Source organism: Zingiber officinale, chromosome 1A (genome assembly GCF_018446385.1).
Source record: "Zingiber officinale cultivar Zhangliang chromosome 1A, Zo_v1.1, whole genome shotgun sequence".
Classification (NCBI taxonomy): Eukaryota; Viridiplantae; Streptophyta; class Magnoliopsida; order Zingiberales; family Zingiberaceae; genus Zingiber; species Zingiber officinale.
In genome coordinates this window covers 173236785-173250439 of record NC_055987.1, presented here as the reverse complement: position 1 = coordinate 173250439, position 13655 = coordinate 173236785, and the positions used below count along the sequence as shown (strand labels likewise).

Genomic DNA, 13655 nt, shown 5'->3' with positions numbered 1-13655 from the left:
GTATTCCTCGGGAAAGCATTTAGGGAATACCTGATTATGTCTCTATTTTCTACCTTTTGTCCTATTGCGTGGAGACAGTTGAGGAGGTCTTGGATGCATGTATGCAGTTGGCTCGTTGTTTCACCTTCCTGCAACTTTATATTATACAGTTTATTAAGAATAAAATTCCTCTTACTTACCTTGGTATCGGATGTTCCATCATGTAATTCAATCAACTTCTCCTATAGTTCTTTGGTGCTCGAGAATGGGCCGACGCAGTTTAGCTCCTCCTTCGTTAGTCCATATTGGAGGATACACGTTGTTTTTGCATTGACTTCTACTTTCTTTATTATGTTTGTGTCCTAATTCTCGCACGAAACTAGTTTTCCTGCACCGTCATGTGGGAGCGAGATGCTAGTCTTGATGATCATCCATACCTTAAACTGAGTTTGGAGGTAGGACTCCATTCGACCCTTCCAGTAGTCGAAGTCTTCTCCAGTGAAGAGCGGAGGTCGGACTGTATTGTAGCCTTCTTGAAGAGTCATAGATACTTGCACAAGAAAAATAAAAAGAAACTTGTCCCAGGACTTGAGCCTGGATTAATAGCGCGGGTTAAAAAAAACTAATATGCGATCTCGAGTGGTGTTGCACCAACTTCGAGAAAAATTCGATTACGAAAAAGAATCGGAGGGCGGTAAGAATACTGATTCCGATTGATTCCGAAAAACTGAAAATCACCACAAAAAATATGCTTGACTGGTAGTTGCATCAAATCAAAGCGACCCTGCTCTAATACCAATTGTGGGATCAAGACGCGCTAGGGGGGGGGGGGGGAATAGCGCTCGTGGCTTTCACTTTTCGTATTCGAAAACGTATCGAGTAAATGTAGCGAAAATATAAAACACAACACAGAAGGACCCAAGTATTTTTTACTTGGTTCGGAGTCTTGGGCGACTCCTACTCCAAGCCCACGCTCGTTGAGCATTTACTTTGGGTAACAACTATAATTGCACAAAAGTACAAAAGATTATTACAATTTAATACTGAAAAAACTATACCGACAACAAAGATTTGAAGTTTCGCAGCTTCGGGTTGTTGGGGTCTTGTTGTAGCTTAGCCGGAACGTCTTGTTAGCAGCGCGCGGAAGAAGAATCACTTGGAATGTGTTGTGTACAGCTGCTGGTCGATACCTCCTGATAAAGGCCGCTGAGGGCGCCTCCATCACCGGCAAATTCGCAGCAAGGATGAGCTTTAATTCCTTCGCAACCTATCCTCTTGAAGGCGCCTCCATCTCCCTTAAGGGCGCCTCCAATGTTGTCAAAGGCGCCTCAATACTTCTTGAGGGTGCCTCCAGTTTCGCTGCATGCACTCCTTCTGCCTTGCACCCGAGGCGCCTCCAAGCTCCATGGGTACTGTTCATCCAAGGCAAAGTTTGCTCTTTTGTCCCTGCAAGATATGTTAGTCCCAAAAATACCCTGCAACACAAAGTTAACACATAATAATGAATAAAAATATGTTTGACAGTCACCGGACTGTCTGGTTCTGACTTTGGATTTCCGACAAAAAACCCTAGGTTGAACCGACGCCTACCGTTCCCTCAGCGGGGAACGTGCCCTCATCTACTCTACCCAGGAGAGTATACCTATTGCTAGTCCAGTCCTCCAGATCGACTGGACATTTGCTCAACGCCTGAGTGTTTAGGTCTTTCCGCTGGACGTCCGCTCCACAACCCATCCAGACTTTCACCTGGTTCGTGATACCAAGACTTTTCACCTAGAGTCCCCGACTCTAGGACTTTTGTCCGAAGACCTCGACCCGCCAAGGCTTTCTGCCTAGGGTTACCACCCCCTAGGACCTAGGGTTATCACCCCCTAGGGTTTTCCTGCCTGCCTAACTGCAGCTAGGACTTTTGCCTAAGATACCTTAGGACTTTTCCTGCAAGCTTATTCAACCATATTAAATAACAAATAACCTTAACTTTGAATCCTTTGCCATTATCAAAACTCGGGTTCGATCGTCTGATGCTTCCCGCACCAACAGTTAACTTTTATTTGAGGTTGCACAATGGGAGATCTGAACACCCGGTCGTGCAAAGATCGGATGGACCTAGAGATACTTGACCTTATATAGTTCTTGATAAACGCCCGGACGGGTAAAGGATAAATGAACATAAGGTTCCCTTTGAACACTCGGCCAGGCAAAGCCCGGATGAATGTGAACACTCGGCCAGGCGAAGCCCGGGTGGACCCAGAGATACTTAATCTTATATTGTTCTCAATACGCGTTTGGCAAGGAAAAAACTGAACGAATATAAGGTTATCTATGAACACCCATCCAAGCAAATCCCGGACGAACTTAATGGTATTTTGTCCCATAAAGCTCCTCATATATACATTATCATTTGAGTGAGGATAGATTCAGCATATGACTCTCTATATATGCTCAGCCTGTTAAAGGTTAGACGTGTTTAAATTATCTGAAGGTATAGAACTCCCTAAAATATAGTTCTAACATTCATGCTTGTTACATAATAAGGGTATTATATTAGTTTTTGAGCAAATTCTTACAGTATTTAATGTATGGTTGAGTAGATTAATATAATAATAAGTAAGGCGGTCGGCCTGATGGAGCAGCTGAGATGCATTCAGCAGACAAACATCGACAACTTTGGGACAACCTATCATGATTATCGAGGAATATTCCCTTGAAAGCTTTTGTGAAAACTAGCTGGTTTCCCATTAATAAGTCCGTTATAACAACATTCTATTGCAACAATTTCAGTAATGACGTGAAGCATAAATGATAAAAGAGGTACATCTGTGGGTAGAAAAAAGATTCCTCGGAAATACCATGATACACCCAGGTTGTACTTTCTTTCATCACCTAACAAACTTTAACAAACCGGGGACCACCTTATGATTACGGAGGTTATATGAGGTGGTATAAAAGGAGGAATCCTCTCTATTGGCAAGGTATGGCAACATCTATATCTGAAACCCTACTTTCTAGCATTTGTTTCATTGCTATTCTTCTTCTATTTTCAAATAAGGAAATTGATTGGAGTGTCGGAGGGCCTAGCTAGGGATTCCTACTCCAGACTTAGGTTACTGCTTTGTTGGCTTGTCTGACTGTGCACAGGATCGTTGAGAAGTTTCCTTCAGTTCTCAAGAAGCTTATTGTTCATCGATCAACCATCTATCGGAGCTAGCGTATCATCTTATCACCTTTAGACAGGATCAAGTTTGGCTAGTGATACGAGTTATGAAAAATAGGTTTAGGAGATGGTGTGGCCGACAAATCAAGATGAGGTGTGTTACGAACCGCAAGTGCACGGTTTCATCGTCAGTAATAAAAAAATATCGAATCCACAGAGACTATTGATTAAACACTAGTTAACTTCGCACCGTGAATTATTTAGACAAACGTAAGATTGATGGGAAAAGAGAGTAAGAGAAAGAGAAGAGGGAAGAAAGAGAATGGATCTTGAGAGAGGTTGAGCTAAGAGGATGGAGGATGATAGATTCTAGGATTTCGGTTTCCTTATAATGCTAGGCGATGTTACATAGATTGCTTAGTTCCTATCCCTTATGTTCATGCTCTTGTAGGAAGTTAGATGCATTACCGACTCTCTTCTACAGTGGATAAGTCGACATGATCTCCTACTCCATGTCCTATGCTACTAAATGAAAGTGATTCTTATGAAGTCCATTAGCAGGGTAGCCTTGTCACGACGCCCCTCGGTCATACAACATAGAAACATACTAACACACAATTACATAGAAATAGAAATAGTGATTATGCCTGATCCCCTACTTCCTTGTGGAGATTTTCTTCTCCTTTCAAGGTGATACCCTAGACGTCCGTTAGCGGGGAAACCCTGTCATGACGCCTCTCGGTCATACGATCTAGGATATCCTCCCTATGAGATTAACAATTCTATACAACCATTTGATAAAATATACAAAAAATATATATATATAAACTTCACACACACACTTCATCACATTACAAATACTTCCTATATCCTAGATCTGGAGATCTACTCCATTGCAAAGGAAGAACAACCCCAAAATATAAAATAAAGCATACTTACAACCCCAGATGTGAGAAGAAGGGGAAGAAGAGATGCTTGCCGATGTCTTGGGGATACCTCCTTGCTCCGAAGATGGATGGATCGTGAAGGGATGGAGGTGAAAGAGGCTCTAGGGTTTCCCCCTAAGGGGAGAAATTTTCTCCAAGGAGAGGGATGAAGTCCCAAACCCAAGATGAGTCAAAGAATGAAGATCTTGACCCTTTTATACCTCCTCCAAACAACCCAGGAAAACTAGGATTACAGGGGTCCGGTAAACCGGATTTTTCACCCATTAAACTAGGTTTTCTCGTGATTCACCCTGAACCAAAGTTGTAGCTCTTGGAATTATCTTCAATTTAATACTTGGATTGAGCTCTAGCTTAAACCAAGCCGAAAGTTATGGTGGTTCAAAATTTGGTCTGCAGTCTGGGCGGAGGTCCAGATGAACCCGTAGTTAGGAAGTACGGACATGCCATTTAGCACGGGTATACAGTGCTATCTTTCTATTGGATGTGAAGGAAAGTTGTAGATCATGAAGTCAGCTACGTTTCAGTATAAAGAACAGCCCGAAACTCCAACTGAGCGCAAAGTTATGGTCGTTTTATGATTAGCCTACAATCTTCCCAGAATTCAGCACAACTCTGTTTTGGCGTGGCATGACTCCATGTTCTTCGTCACATGGCTGTGTGGAATCCACACGGCCTCACCCGACATCCTCACGGAGTGAGTCACACGGCCGTGTGGCTCACACGACTGTGACCTTCTTCTTCTCTGCCAAAGTCATTCGGCCGTGTGGATTCACACGGTCGTGACCTTCCTTGCCTTTGGAAAGTTGGCACGGCCGTGTGGGTCATACAGTCGTGGTCTTCTTTATCTTTGGAACATTGACACGGCCGTGCCATTTGGCAAGGCCATGTGCTGCCTAGCCACGGGGAAGTTGACACGACCATGTGGCTCATATGGTCGTGGCTTGATTTGCCTCTGGTGGGGGAGCACGACCATGTGGGTCACATGGTCTTGGCTTGATTTCTTCCAAAGTTGTTCTCGTGTGTGTTTTTGCTTTATTTTTGTTCCAAATAGCATTCTATCAATAAAAATAAAATATAATGGAAGTATGACATTATAAAGAAATAGGGTGCAATAAACATAGATTATGCTAATGAAATACAAGTATATGTGCGTCCAAACATGCATAGAAGTGTATATAATCTATGCACATCACATCCCTAGACTTAAAGTTTTGCTTGTCCTCAAGTAAAAACTACATCTAAATTCATGTGGTTAAATAGTGCATCATAATCTCTAGCAAGTCAATCTAATCCTATCAAATGATTTCATTGGTAAGAAAGATACAAAAGTAGTTTGAGTATGACCAAGTAGTAGTCCTCCGTGCCCAGTGTAATGGTGGCCTATGTTTATCAAGTTTCAATCCCTAAGCCTAGTCAAGTCGTCATAGAACCATATTGCTTATGCTCCCAGCGATAAGCATTACCTGCCACACACTTGGTTCATCCTTCTCAATCTACCCAAGGTCTCAAAGGCGTACTCGATATCAAGAGAAACATAGCAGTTATTTCCCCAGTAACCTAACTCGGTCTCAAAGGGGTAACTTACTAGTTTCAATTCACGACAACTGTTTTTATATCTCTTATTCATTGAATTTTTTTTATCATCATTATATATTTTTTTAAGTGATTGCAATATGCAACACTTGAATACAAATGCACATAAATGCAAATGTTGGGTTGATTGCAAGATGCAACACTTGAACACAAATGCACATAAATGCCAATGTTGGGATAGTTTAATTTTTTCAAATGAGCTTACATGATTCGAGCATCATCTAATAACCAAAATATAGTTTGAGAAAATCACCATAGAAATACTAGTACTAATTAAGTTTTATGAATCATGACTATTTCAGAGTTATTTACCATCAAAACTAGGCAAAGTGTAAGAGATCCTAAAACAAGGTCAATACTTAAACTCTTACAGTAAAAACATTGCTCACTTTATGCTATCATAGATAGAAAAAGATAGATCACTAAACATACTAGTACCATAAGTAACACATAAACCACATAAAATCTAGAATAAACGTGCTAGTATTTTGCAATAAGGAACAAACAATCATGATATGATGAATGATGCAACTAGCAAAAATAAAATTTTATTATGCAAAAAGAAGAATATACCAAAAGCTAAATTAAACCTAATGCATCTCCCCAGACTTAAACTTTTCATTGTCCCAATGAAAACTAAAAGCAATGTGGAGGAGATTAAAAGTAAGAGAAGTTACCAAATGATGCGTGCCAAATGCCCATGTCATTAACTTCTCCATCATGTAGTTGCACTCCTCCTAATCTTTGAGTCACATAAAAGAAGATTGACAACAAAAATTAAGTAGAGGATACATGTTTATTATAAAGAAAGAAATGAAACTAGAAAGAACTAAAGACATAAATGAAAATAAGGAAAATGAACTTGAGTTGCCTCCAAAAAAGCGCTTGTTTAAGGTCATTAGCTCGACCATCTCATTAGATTCATCTAAATTTTGCTCTTGGAGGGATAAGATATTTTAGAACCCTCCTACCAGGGGCTCTTATTATGGAGAAAGCTTTCAATATTGGAGTTAAAAAGTGAAATATCGCTCTCTTCATTTTCGTCTTCTTTGAAGTTCTTTTAGGTGGTCGAAGACGGTTCAGATTGAGCTTCCAATTATAGACCCCATGAAAATCTGCACATGCAAAGAAAAAGAACACCTCCCATACAAGAGAAATATAAGAAAGAACTATAAAAATATTAAGTTTAACAGAGTATGTATCAAAAGATGAAACACATCTAATAGAATCAATGTTGGGTACCTCTATGAAGTTTTCCAAAGGATCACTAAGAATACTAACCTTACTTTGCTGAGAAATACCTAAAAGTTCTAAACATGTGGATGTGACATCTTCTGAATTCAATGGTGGTTGTGGCTCTGGCTCAAGCATTGGTGCTACCAAAGGTGGTGATTCTTTAGACTCTACTAATTCTGCATAAGTCCCTACACATTGGTCCACAACATGTTCAATCCTTGTAACTCTCATAATCTTAGAAGGTTGTGTGGATAAAGGAGGTGATTCTTGAGATGTTGCTTCCACACTATAGCTCCCTACACTTCCTTCCATATCAATATCATCATCACATTCACTGTTGAATAATGCACCGAGATCAATATCATTTGAAGGAGAATCAACAACATGAGGATCACCGACTTTATTTACATTCTTAAGTTGATCTACCACATCACCTTCATCATCTGAAAATTCAATTTCACAATAACATCCTGTAAAACCTGGAGGTAGATCTGAAAACTTGTTATCCACTGCATTATCATCACAATCCTCATCTGAAGAGTCTTCATCTTTATATACATCAGGAAATCTGCACTCAACTATATTTGGATCACAGAATTTGCCAGGATCTTTATCTTCATTGACCCTCACTAGCCTTTGTGGAAAAGGAACCCTTAGTGAAGGTCTTTGGAAAGAAACTTTTTTTTTCCCATATTCCCTTTGAGTTTGCGGAGGAGGTCCAACTTGCTTATCTAGTGTTGATGTGATTGATCGTTGAGGGAAGTGTACTTGTGGCCTTTGTGAACTTCCTAGAGTAATGAAACTGAGTTTTTGTGTTTTTCTGTTGTTCTTCTCCTCAATTTTAAACAAATCATTCTTCAGAAGTTCTTTATGATTCTTGCCACTTCCCAACTTAATATCATTATCATTTACACTAGATCTTGTCTGTGTAGGAAGAAGGTCTTCTTTGAACCATTTTGAAACTATGCTATCAATCTTTTCCCCCAAATGTTTTAACTCCTCATTTTATGACATGTGAATTTCAACATTCTTGGGTGGTTGAGTTGCATTTTGTTTGACAGACTCTCTTGCATTTATGACTTGCACTTCCTAAATATTTGAGGGAGATTCCATCCAACTTTTATCTGACCATTCTTAGAGATTCAATATCACTTGATCAATTAATGTATATGCTTTGTCCACGCTTTTATTCTTAGAAGAACCTCCAGCTAATGAATCCAAATAACATTTATCTGAGAGAGAAATTCCCCTATAGAATATGTGCAGAGTAAGCCATTTTTCCAAACCATGATGAGGGCATTGTCTTTGTAGACTCTTAAATCTGTCCTATGCTTCAAATAATGATTCTCCATCTGCCTGAGCAAAATTTGTGATGCAATTCCTTATGTAAATTGTTCTACTTAGAGGAAAAAAATGATTCAGAAATTTCTTCTCCAATTGTTCCCAACTTGTGATGCTTTGAGAATGGAGGGAATATAACCAAGTCCTTGCTTTATCCTTGATACTGAAAGGAAATGCTATGAACTGCATCTGCTGACGCTCCTTCACAATTCACCATATCATAAAGTTCTAGAAATGTCTCAAGGTGCAGAAAGGACTTTCTGATACTCCTCCTCCAAATTTGTGACCTTGTATAATGAAAATTAACTCTGAGTCTAGTTGAAAACTTTCTGATTCAATATGAGGTTTCATAATGGGAGATATAAATCTTGCAGAAATAGGTGCAGAAAAATCTCTTAAGGGTATGCTTGATATGTTAGTAGTGCTCATGCATAGCTAAGAAAAAATTATGAGAAAAAATGAAAATGAAGAATTAAAGACAAGAAATAAAATTTTATATGAAAAGCAAGAAAGAAAATGCAGAATTTAAATTGCAAGAAAGAAAATGCATAATGAAAACAAGAAAGAAAAGACAAAAGGAAAATGAGAAATATCTAGAGTAACTCATATGTTAATCAACTAATGTTAATCGAAAACAATCCTTGGCAACGGTGCCAAAAACTTGTTACGAATCACAAGTGCACAGTTTCATCGTCAGTAATAAAAGAATATCAAATCCATAGGTACTGTTGATTAAGTACTAGTTAATTTCGCACGACGAATTATCTAGATAAACGTAAAATTGATGGGAAAAGAGAGTAAGAGAAAGAGAAGAGGGAAGAGAGAGAATAGATCTTGAGAGGGGTTGAGCTAAGAGGATGGAGGATGATAGTGTTGGTACAGCGGGGCAGGCAAGAGAGGGGTGAATTACCTATAAAATAAGAGTATACCCTCCTCAAGGCTTTCAACTCAAAAAATGCAACATTAATAAAAAGTAAAATGAGCAGAAATAAAAAGGAGATCAGAAATTAACTTGGTTACAACCAAGACAGTTGATAATCCAAGGCGGTTGAACAGGTCTACTAGAGTATCTCCTTCACTGTAGGCGGAGAAGCCTTTTTACACACTTAGAACGCTCAGAGGTTGCTAGGAATGATTATAGAGTTGATTGCTTGAATGAATGAATATTTTCTAGCTCCAGGGGCCTTTATATAGCTCCTAGAAAGTCTATCCTGAGGGTCCAAGGCACCTCCAATAAAGTTCATGGCGCCTCGAGCCAAGTCAAGCGGATAAAGTTCTATCCGCGCACAAACGGTCGAGTTGACCCGGGCTGAGGCTCCTCAAACAAGCTTGAAGGCGCCTCCAATGCTTGATCGAGGCGCCTTGAGCTGCATTTCCAGCTCGCTTTCTATTTTGCTTTGACTTCCGAAGCTCCGTTTGCTTGGGTGATTTCGGCTAACCGAAATAGGGCTCATCCAAACCCAATTTCCGGCCTTCTCCTCGAGCAGTCTCCATCCCGGCTTTACGTCCCTCGAGTGTCGCGCACGTTCTTCTCGCTCACCGGTGTACTCTTCCGCAGCTCTTTCGTCCTTCGGACGCACCGAGCCCGTCGGCTCCCTTCCCGTGGCGTCCTTCTCGCTTGCTACGTCTTCTGCTCGACTTCTTGTGCTCCTAAGCTCCTGTACACTTAGACACAGGGATAAAAACAAACATGACCTAATTAATTTGGTTGATCATATCAAAACAATCACGGGGTCCAACAATCTCCCCCTTTTTGATGTGCATTAACCCAAGTTCAAGTTAGGGTAAAAATAATCTATTGTTGTATTTTTTTTCTCCTCGAGCAGTCTTCTGTCCCGGCTTTACGTTCCTCGACGTCGCGCACATTCTTCTCGCCCACCGGTGTACTCTTCCATAGCTCTTTCGTCCTTCGAACGCGCTGAGCCCGTCGGCTCCCTTCCCGTGTCATCCTTCTCGCTAGCTGCATTTTCTGCTCGACTTCCTGTGCTCCTAAGCTCCTGCACACTTGGACACAGGGATCAAAAACAAACAGGACATAACTAACTTGGTTGATCACATCAAAACAACCACGGAGTCCAACAGACAGATTCTAGGATTTCGATTTCTTTGTAATGCTAGGCAATGTTACATAGATTTCTTAGTTCCTATCCTTTATGTTCATGCTCTTGTAGGAAGTTAGATACATTACCGACTCTCCCCTGCAGTGGATAAGCCGACATGATCTCCTACTTCATGTCCGTGTGGAATCCACACGGCCTCACCTGAATTCCTCACGGGTCGAGTCACACGGCCGTGACCTTCTTCTTCTCTACCAAAGTTACACGGCCGTGTGGATTTGCACAACTGTGGCCTTCCTCGCCTTTGGAAAGTTGGCACGGTCGTGTGGGTCACACGGCCGTGGTCTTCTTTGTCTTTGGAACATTAACACGGCCATGCCATTTGGCATGGCCGTGTGCTGCCTGGCCCGGGGAAGTTGACACGGCTGTGTGGCTCACACGGTTGTGGCTTGATTTGCCTTTGGTGGGGGAGCACGGTTGTGTGGGTCACACGACCTTGGCTTGATTTCTTCCAAAGTTGTTCTCGTGTGCGTTTTCACTTCATTTTCAGTTCAAATAGCGTTCTGTTAGTAAAAACAAGTAAAGAGCAGATTTCCGAATAAAATATAATGAAAGTATAATATTATAAAGAAATAGGGTGCAATAAACATAGATTATGCTATTGAAATACAAGTAGATGTGCGTCCAAACATGCATAAACGTGTATATAATCTACGCATATCAAGGTGGCGGTCAAAGTGGAGATGGAGAGGTATTCGGTATTTGGCTCTGTTGATCCTTTGACCTCGGAATCCTTAAATCTCGTCTGAATGGTTCCTAAGCTAAACGCCCATATAGGGCGAACCGGTTGTGAGCTGGGTATAATGTAAGAGTTCTAAAGTTTTATGATGGAAAAGAGAAATAGGGCGCTAGGTCAGTTAATGGTTGGTCGGACTTAGAGGAATTCGGTCGGGTGAAGCTTGGCCGAATGTAAGGCTTTTTATAAGACACTTGATCGGGCAAAAGCCTGGGTGGGTCTAAAGTCAATTAGCCCTATAAAACTCTTAACATACATTTGGAAAGATAAAGGCTAAATGGATATAAGGTTCTCTATGAACACCCGACCGAACAAGACCCGAGCGGACCCAGAGATACTTAACTTTATGTAGTTCACGATACTCTCCTGGACAAGTAAAGGATAAATGAACATAAAGTTCCCTTTGAACACCTGGCCGGGCAAAGACTGGATGAATGTGAACACTCAGCCGGCCAAAGTCCGGACGGACCCAGAGATACTTGACCTTATATAGTTCTTGATACACGTCCGTACGGGTAAAGGATAAATGAACATAAAGTTCCCTTTGAACACTCGGCCGCGTAAAGCCCGGACGAATTTGAACACCTGGCCAGGCAAAACCCGGACGGGCACAGAGATACTTAACTTTATATAGTTCTCGATATGTGTCTGAACGGGCAAAGGATAAATGAACATAATGTTCTTTTTGAACACTCGATCGGGCAAAGCCCAGGTGAATGTGAACACTCGACCGGGCAAAGCCCGGATGAATGTGAACACCCGGTCGAGCAAAGCCCGGACAGACCTAGAGATACTTGACCTTATATAGTTCTTGATATACGCCTGGACTGGTAAAGGATAAATGAACATAAGGTTTCCTTTAAACACCCGGCTGGGCAAAGATCTGACGAATGTGAACACCTGGCTAGGCGAAACCTGGACGGGTCCAGAGATACTTAACCTTATATAGTTTTCGATACACTCTTGGATGGGTAAAGGATAAATGAACATAAGGTTCTGTTTAAACACTCGACCGGGTAAAGCCCGGATGAACCCACAGATACTTGACCTTATATAGTTCTCGATACATGCTCGAACAGGTAAAGGATAAATGAACATAAGGTTCTCTTTGAACACTCAGCTGGGTAAAGCCCGGACGAATGTGAACACCCAGCTGTGCAAAGCCCAGATGAATCCAGAGATACTTGACCTTATATAGTTCTTGATATACGCTCAGACGGGTAAAGGATAAATGAACATAAGGTTCCCTTTGAACACTCTATCGAGCAAAGCTCGGATGAATGTGAACACCCGGCCGGGCGAAGATTGGGTGAATCCAAAGATACTTAACCTTATATAGTTCTCAATGCGCATTTGGCCGGATAAAGATTGAATGAATATAATGTTCTCTATGAACTCCCATCCGGGCAAAACCTGGACGAACTTAATAATATTTTGTCCCATAAAGCTCCTCATATATACATTATCATTTGGATGAGGATAGATTGGGTATATGACTCTCTATATATGCCCGACCTGTTAAAGGTTAGATGAATTTGAATTATCTGAACGTATAGTACCCATAAAATATAGTTCTAACATACATGCTTATGAGATAATAAGGGTATCATATTAGTTTTTGAACAAGTTCTTACTGTATTTAATGTATAGTTGAGCAAATTAATACAATAATAAGTAATGCGGCCGACTTGATGGAGTGAATGCGATGCACTCAGCGGACAAACAACTGACAACATTGGGACAACCTATAATGATTGTCAAGGAATATTCCTTTGAAAGCTCCTATGAAAACTAGTGAGTTTTCAATTAATAAGTCAATTATAATAGCATTCTCCTACAAAAATTTCAGTGATGACATGAAACATAAATGATAAAAGAGGTATATCTGTGGGTAGAAAAAAGATTCCTCGTAACTATCATGATATACCTAGATTGTGTTTTCTTCCATCACCTAACAAACTTTAACAAACCGGGGGCCATCTTACGATCGTAGAGATTATGTGAGGTCGTATAAAAGGGGGAATCCTCTCTATTAGCAAGGTACGCCAACATCTGCATCTAAAATCCTACTTTCTAGCATTTTTTTCCGTTACTATTCTTCTTCCTCTTTCGAGCGAGGAAATTGACTGAAGTGTCGGAGGGATTAGCCAGGGATTCCCACCTCGAACTTAGGTCACTAACTCTTTGTTAGCTCGTCTGACTTTGCGCAGATCATTAAGGAGTGTCCTTCAGGTCTCAAGAAGCTTATTGTTTGTCGATCAACCATCTATCAGAGCTAGCATACCATCTCATCACCTTCAAACAGTATCATAGGATTTTTAACTAAGGTCCAGCACAACCCTGAGAAAGTTGCAGAAGAGAGTTTACCCAAGTTCTAACGTCATTAAGTAAAGAAGCAACTCTAAAAAGTTTGGTTAAAGGGTTATCCGAAGGTCCCCCGGGTATAAAATTCTAGAGTTATCTAATTTACTTTCTAATGATTGATTAATATAACTAAGTAGAAGAGGTAACATAAAAAGTCTGGTTAAAGGGTTACCCTTTGTCATAAGGCT

At 40.7% G+C, this 13655-nt stretch overlaps 1 non-coding gene across 1 annotated transcript; it reads left to right on the top strand.

Annotated features, from left to right (window-relative positions):
• The first annotated feature begins 8191 nt into the window (after positions 1-8191).
• On the top strand, positions 8192-8297 carry LOC122039185. The gene has a single exon (XR_006128072.1). It is a non-coding gene; the product is annotated as a small nucleolar RNA R71 (small nucleolar RNA).
• The last annotated feature ends 5358 nt before the right edge of the window (positions 8298-13655 follow it).